The 6,897-nt window shown below is 32.7% G+C and overlaps 1 long non-coding RNA gene across 1 annotated transcript; it reads right to left on the bottom strand.

Moving 5' to 3' along the window:
• Positions 1-1,167: 1,167 nt before the first annotated feature.
• On the bottom strand, positions 1,168-6,634 carry LOC148226671 (uncharacterized). Its single transcript, XR_015812381.1, has 3 exons — positions 6,347-6,634; positions 1,454-1,693; positions 1,168-1,366 (listed from the first exon to the last, which is right to left on the bottom strand). It is a non-coding gene; the product is annotated as an uncharacterized LOC148226671 (long non-coding RNA).
• Between the last annotated feature and the right edge of the window lie 263 nt (positions 6,635-6,897).

The raw sequence follows: 6,897 nt of genomic DNA, 5'->3' as shown, positions 1-6,897 counted from the left end.
GATGTGAGAAATATCATGCGATGGGCGAATATTTATAACTAAACAGCAAGTATATAAATATGTAATTAATTGTAATGTACATACATAAATATATTTAGTGTTTTATATATTTAAGTAAAAAAAAACACTAATATATTCCGTGTGTTTAAAAATATCTTGTAAAAATAATTAACTAAATACTACTTACAATAATAGAGCGAAACATTTGTTATTTTGTCATTCATTCTTAGGTGATTTTTTCAGGTAGTGGTCCCAACATCAGGAATGGGTTCAGGGTTTACCCTATATAAATAATATGTAGGAAGCATTAAATAAATTGGACCGCAGTGGATTCAATAAGAAAAAAGTTTTTGTGCGGTAAAAGTTATAGAATCTTCCATGTGACTATTTTCAAGCTCACTAGATTTTTATATTTTATCTGCTGATTCTTATAAGAATCTAAAACACGAATTCAAATAATTACAGCATCTTCTTAAAATTAGGTATTTTTTGTTCCATACATATACGTAAAAATATTTTTTCAAAGAAATATCACATTGCAATATAATAATTTTATTCTCAAGCGCTTTTTTTGTTGATGTTTTCTAAATAAAATAGCTCGGCAAATTTATTGATATCCGATTAAATATCCACACTATCCTAAAATAGATTGATAGCAAATTACACAAAATTTTAATTTATAAACCTATTTTTAATTTTTTCTGCGTTGAAATGATAGCAAGAATTTTTTGTAAATACTCCCTAATGTTTGGAAATCTGTCAAAACATCCCTGAGGTTACGGATCATAACTAAACTTATCTTTTAAACGCAGAAATGCTACTAATCAAATCACAGATGATGCTGTTTTTAGCTTGTAAATTAAAATTCAACAAATTTACCCGTGAAATTAGTCAAGAATGCCAAGTCACACAGCTTATTTTGGTCAAGCAGATTTTTTCTTCAATAAAATGAATGACTTCGTCCAACAAATATCGAAATCTCTGCTAAAACTTGCTTCGGCTTAACCACCTCACATTTGTGTGTAAAATCAAGTATATTGATTTTTCTTAACCCTGTATTTGAAAAAATCGCCGTTAAAGATATTTTCCTCTAATCGATTTAACAATTTTAAAATAAATACCTATTACACTTTTCATATGAAGTCTCTTGTTATATAAAACTAATAAATAAATAATACAGTTATACAATAGTTTAAAATAACTGAAAAATCTTCGTTTGTCTGACATAAATAAATCCATTAGCAACGCTTTGATTGAGACAAGTTTTAATAATAGCAACTGTATCTTAGTTACGTTTTTCTTCAATCCGGTAAAATATCAATAACTTGAGTTTTCCTTCGCAACGAAATCGCCCCCAACGGTTCTTCTTAAATAGAAAAATTTAGCATTTGTACAATATCACTGATGATTGATCCAGTTGTAAGGAAAATTATCATAAAGCACTCGTTTATACTTTTGCTCATTTTTGTATTTCGAGATAGTTGTATTGAGTCTCTTTTTATTTCGCTTTAGTTTTTGATGTTTTCAAGTATCTGTAAATACAGTTAAGTTTTTAAACAAATTTGTTCTAAGAATAAAATTATAATTCACTCGTAAATAAGCAATTGTTGCAGCCTTATATTACTCTATTGGCTTTGAAATTTTTTTTATTGCGTTTTCAATCCAGATTTCAGTTCTTGTACTTTTAAGTGAGCTAAAAAGTAAAAATAAATTATGGTTATTCCAAAGAGAAAATAATATGATAGAGGTCCAAGTCCCTCTATTTTAATAATAATACTATAATTAATATTTTTTTACTATATATTTTTAATATATATAAATTATTCAGGAGTAATTGTTAATATCGGAATAATTACGTATTAAAAAATAGGTACATTATCTAGGATGAGAAATATGTTAAATATAAATACAAAAAATAATCTAAATTATATTGCCCCACTGCTACAATATTATATATGCTTAATAAATTAGATTAATTTGTAATAATATTATAAAAAATTGTATCAGTGCTAGATCACCAAGCACTATTTTATTGCTTTTATCGTTCGGAAAATTTATCGCTCGTAATTCACCGCCAGCAATTAATTGCTTATTTTTATAATATATATCTAATAGTTAATTACGATATATATTATATATTATAAAAATAAGCAATTAATCGCTTATTTTTTTAGATTAAATTAAGAGCATTGTGGCCTAACAGGTTACCCCAATGTGCCACGATGGTCGAAAACAAATTTTAAATTTATAAAACAAAAAAACGTATGTATACATAAATAGAACAATACTTAAAAATAATAAACATAACAAAAAATTATAAAATATCAAAATTAAATGATACAAACTGGATCAGCTCCTCGTAGCTAACATTAAACAGGTCAATATGTAATGCCAGCGTATTAAGGAGCCGGATGGCCACACCTATAAGCGAGTCGACAAGTGCGGACGTCCTAGCCCTAACGGTCATCAAAAGAGGCCGCGATCGTGATTCTCGAAAATGTTCCGGAACCCAAAACTGGAATTTCTCGAAAATCGCTAGATTGTCGACAGCACCTTTAAGTAATTTGAAAAAATGCTTAGCGACATACAACTTTCTGCGAGAGCACAGCGAATCGTATCCCAACGCTCCTAAAAGAAAGGCGCTGGGATATATTACGGATAATAACCAAATGTCCTTTTGTAAAGGTATCTTAAATACCTTTTTTGATTTTTTTCCACTAAAAGGGAATATTTGGCTATTCGGGGATTCCAAATTATAGATCCCGATTCAAGAATGCTACGAACTAAGGTGTCATAGAGGATGCGAATAACTGACGGATCGTCAAAGTGAAAGGCATTCCTCATAACAAAGCCGAGCATCTTGGAAGATTTATTACAGACGTCGTGTATGTGTAGAGAGAACCTCCATTTGCTCTCGAAAGTGATTCCGAGATCTTTAGTGGAAGTTTCTCTAGTCAAAATGTTACCACCTAGATGGTAGAAATAAGCTGATGGCGAATGGGATCGAGAAAATGACACAGTATGGCACTTTCCGACACTAAAGGGTAGACGGTTAACGGAAGCCCATCTCCACAGAGAGTCTAAATCACTTTGTAGAGAGAAGGAGTACACAACAGATCGAATGCATTTATATAATTTTAAATCATCTGCGTACAGAAGAAAACTTGAATTTGTAATTGCTGTATTTATGTCATTAATAAATAACACAAAAAGCAGAGGGTCCAGATTGGATAGTTGAGGAACCTCCGAAAGAGTAAAAAATTCTTTCGACAATCGGCCACCATAGGTTACAAACTGTCTACGATTGCTTAAATAACTCGAGAATAACCGAGATAAATTATCCGAGCAACCGAGGTTCGACAATTTTTTAATAATAACCTATGACAAACTTTGTCAAAGGCTTTCTCAAAATCTGTATACACGACGTCTACTTGAATTCCTGCATCGAGAGAAGTTGTCACCGTTTTGGTGAACGACAGAAGGTTAGTAACAGTAGAACGGGCAGGACGAAACCCGTGCTGTTGGTCTAACAAAACTTGCCGAAAGTGATTATAGAGATATTTATGAATAATTATTTCAAATAATTTAGCAGGAGCTGACAACACTGCGACTGGTCCATAATTCTTTATTTATAATTTGTCACCCTTTTTATGAATAGGTTTGACTTTTGTGCATTTCCATAGATCAGGAAATGATGATGTCTTGAGAATCAAATCATAAATACATTTTAGAGGAGCAGCGAGACTGACTTCGCAACCCTTCAAAATAAAATCGGGAATTAAATCAGGTCCAGAAGAACGCCCTGTCTTTAATTTATTAAATCCGTATTTAAGAGTGCTCAGTTTCTTTGATGGTCAGTACTGAAGACCAAGAACATGAAATAAAACAAGAAATAAAAAAAAATACAGAAGAAAAAAGTTTTTGTCCGGTAAAGGTTAAGTATTATAAATCCAATATATGGTACTTAATTTATTTTAATAATTCCAAATTACTTTTCGTGTCTTACGACCTTACATAATATCGATTTACTCAGCGTTCTAAATAAGACGTTATATTTTCGGCAATAATAAGCCGTTTTAGTTTTCCGTTTCGCGTAACATTTTCACCCTACACTTTTTAGTATTTTCTCCACCTTCTCGGTCGTTTTATATTTTTTGTGCGATCGCCTGGGCAATTTTGTATTTACATTTCGCAGTCACGCGACGCATTACCCACCGTCCGCAAACTTTTTACCGAGGCCTATTATTTGAATATAAAACGAGGCTTTTCCGGGCGCGCGCCATCAATTCATAATGTGAAAATTACAAGCCACCACCACTAGCTGTTGGATTTCCATACTACATTTTTTTTTCAGGCGTATTAATAAATCCGGGCGTTAACGCGAAAGTTTGCCTTCGACACTGCAAACGTTGCAAATTGACTCGGTGACTTTCAAATTACACGCTATAATATCGCGAGACTTTATTATTCTTTCCCAGACAAACACACATTCGTACCGTCGTAAATTATTCATAAAACGTTCTTCGCGTTAAAAATTAACAGCGAAAACTCTATGTGCACAGTTACATACGTAGCAATTACGGGTAATTATTGTGAACGAAATTCATACATTGAAAAGTAAATTTATTTGTAAATTTACTTACGTATGTAACTGTACATAATAAATTTAATAAGTGGGAACGCTCGTTATCTAGCGTTCCTACTGTGACGGCGCCTTTTGACGTGGATTTTTGACTTCTAAGAAGTGATAATTATTTTTGCGCCTTCCTATCGATCAAAATTTGGTTTGAATATACTTTGACCAATACTCTTATATCAAAGGATAACTATCATATTTTAAAAACATTGTGTAATATCGAGATGCAGACAAACCATGAAGCAATATGCGAGATGCAACATCTGTATCTACTTCTTCTTCCGCTTTCCCTGAGAGAAATATTTTGGACTTGTCCTAATGAAAGTTCTACTTTCCACTAGCGCCTAAAAATACACATTCACGGTAACATTTATTCCTCACATGTGAGTAAATGATAACCACATAAATATATATAAAGGTGTCCCAAAATTAACGCGAAATATATTTTCTTTAAATGTGTTTTGCCATTTGGCTCTGAAAATTCGCAAACAGATGATTAACGAATTTGTAGAAGAATTAGATAAGAAATGAATATACTGGTATATGTATAATGGTTTAGGTAATAAAGTTAATTATATTGCAACCATTATAGAATTAAATTTATTTATTGAAAGTGTATTTAAAACAAACCATTGTGACTGATAATAAATACTATTAATAAATCATAAGAAGAAATGTGTATCGACAGTATATTTAATCCTATTACATTTCCTGTCTCCCCACATTTATATACAATACAATGCCATTATAGAAAAGTTGCATTTTTTTAATGCGATCTTATTACTGATGAAAAATGGATCGACCACGCGACACAACAGTCCTATTAGACGTAAAGTTATTTTGCAAATTGTGACGCAGGGGTGGGTGGGTGGCGGGTGGTGATGTTGACAAAGGCAAAAGTGAAGCGAATTTGCATATCAAATCAGAAACCAGTGCAACATCCAAATCCCATTTAAACACTCGAATAATGGTACATTGTAATCAAGTTGATTGCGGGCCCGGGCATGATTGAAAACAAACATGCGCAGTCTGAGAGCGATGCGCTAATTGCACAAATTGAAATGAGCCAAAGGGATAGTGTGAGTGGATGTTCAACATAGAATGCGATCTGTTTGTGTTCAAAAGTGCGGACGGGATCGGCTGGAATGGCGTTTTGTTCGGATAAAATAAAGTTTTTTTAGAGATCAAAGAGAGTTGTATATGAAACTTGTCGATAGATAAATATATCGACAATGTATATTATTTTAATTATAGCTGTTTATAACGTCAACAGTATGCAACTAAGACTTATATAGCAGCGTGACATTATCATATTAAACTTAAACTAGAGCGCCTATATCTCGTTGAGCCAAAAACGGGAAGGGTCGAGAGAAAGGAATTGTCAGGCGAGTCATAAATTCAACTACTAATGAAATACGTATTATATGTATAGTGTGTACGAAGGACCAGGGTGGTAAAGGACTACTGTAACTCCGACAGTTGTTGTTAGTATTCACCAATAAAAATGTATTCAAATATTTTTTTTATAAAAGCTATGCAAAATTAGGGTTAAATTTTATGATTTTTATGGAAAACAACTTCGGGTACTGAGGCCGAAGGGGTATGACTTTGCAGCCAAATAGACGCCGAAAAAGCTAGTAACAGTTTATTTTATAAACATAAAAATTACCATATATATATATAGAGAGATAAAGAGAGAAATGTAGATACTGTTATATGGCGGTCTGATAATAGCAGGTCTTGAAAATCGAAGAATCTTTGCTGGCGTGTCGAGTTGAATTATTTCGACTGTGATTTATGTAGAGCGGCTGCAATTGTCTTGATGTGCTCTCGCGCTGATTTCTGGATGATCCATTGATGTCTCTCGTGTCGATGCAGTCTTCTGGCTCGCCTCTAATGCTGTGACGCTTACTGAATTGACCAAGTATCACACCTTTTATAATGCTAGCTCGAGACAGCACTGGCGAATCGCAGATGGGGATGTTTGTGAGCCAATTGCATCGCTTCTTGGACATAATCCTGAAATATGTACACGCTTTAAAACAGAAACGATCCGGCGATCGGTACCCAAAGGGTATCATAACAATACTATTAAATGCAGGGTAGAATGCATTGTTCCAAACAAAGAGCAGGTATAAATAACGATATGAAACGTATAGAGACTATTTGTTTTATTTTTTTTAAATAATAAAGCATCAAGTTTTCAAGCTTTAAAAGTTTAATTTAAATTATTTCTTCTGCCAAAAGGTGCAAAAATATAA

The sequence above is a fragment of the Plectrocnemia conspersa genome, unplaced genomic scaffold (genome assembly GCF_051122295.1).
Source record: "Plectrocnemia conspersa isolate PC_06_02 unplaced genomic scaffold, ASM5112229v1 ptg000014l, whole genome shotgun sequence".
NCBI classification, from domain to species: domain Eukaryota; kingdom Metazoa; phylum Arthropoda; class Insecta; order Trichoptera; family Polycentropodidae; genus Plectrocnemia; species Plectrocnemia conspersa.
Note: the sequence above shows the minus strand (reverse complement) of the source record. Positions and strands in the feature narration are given on the sequence as shown.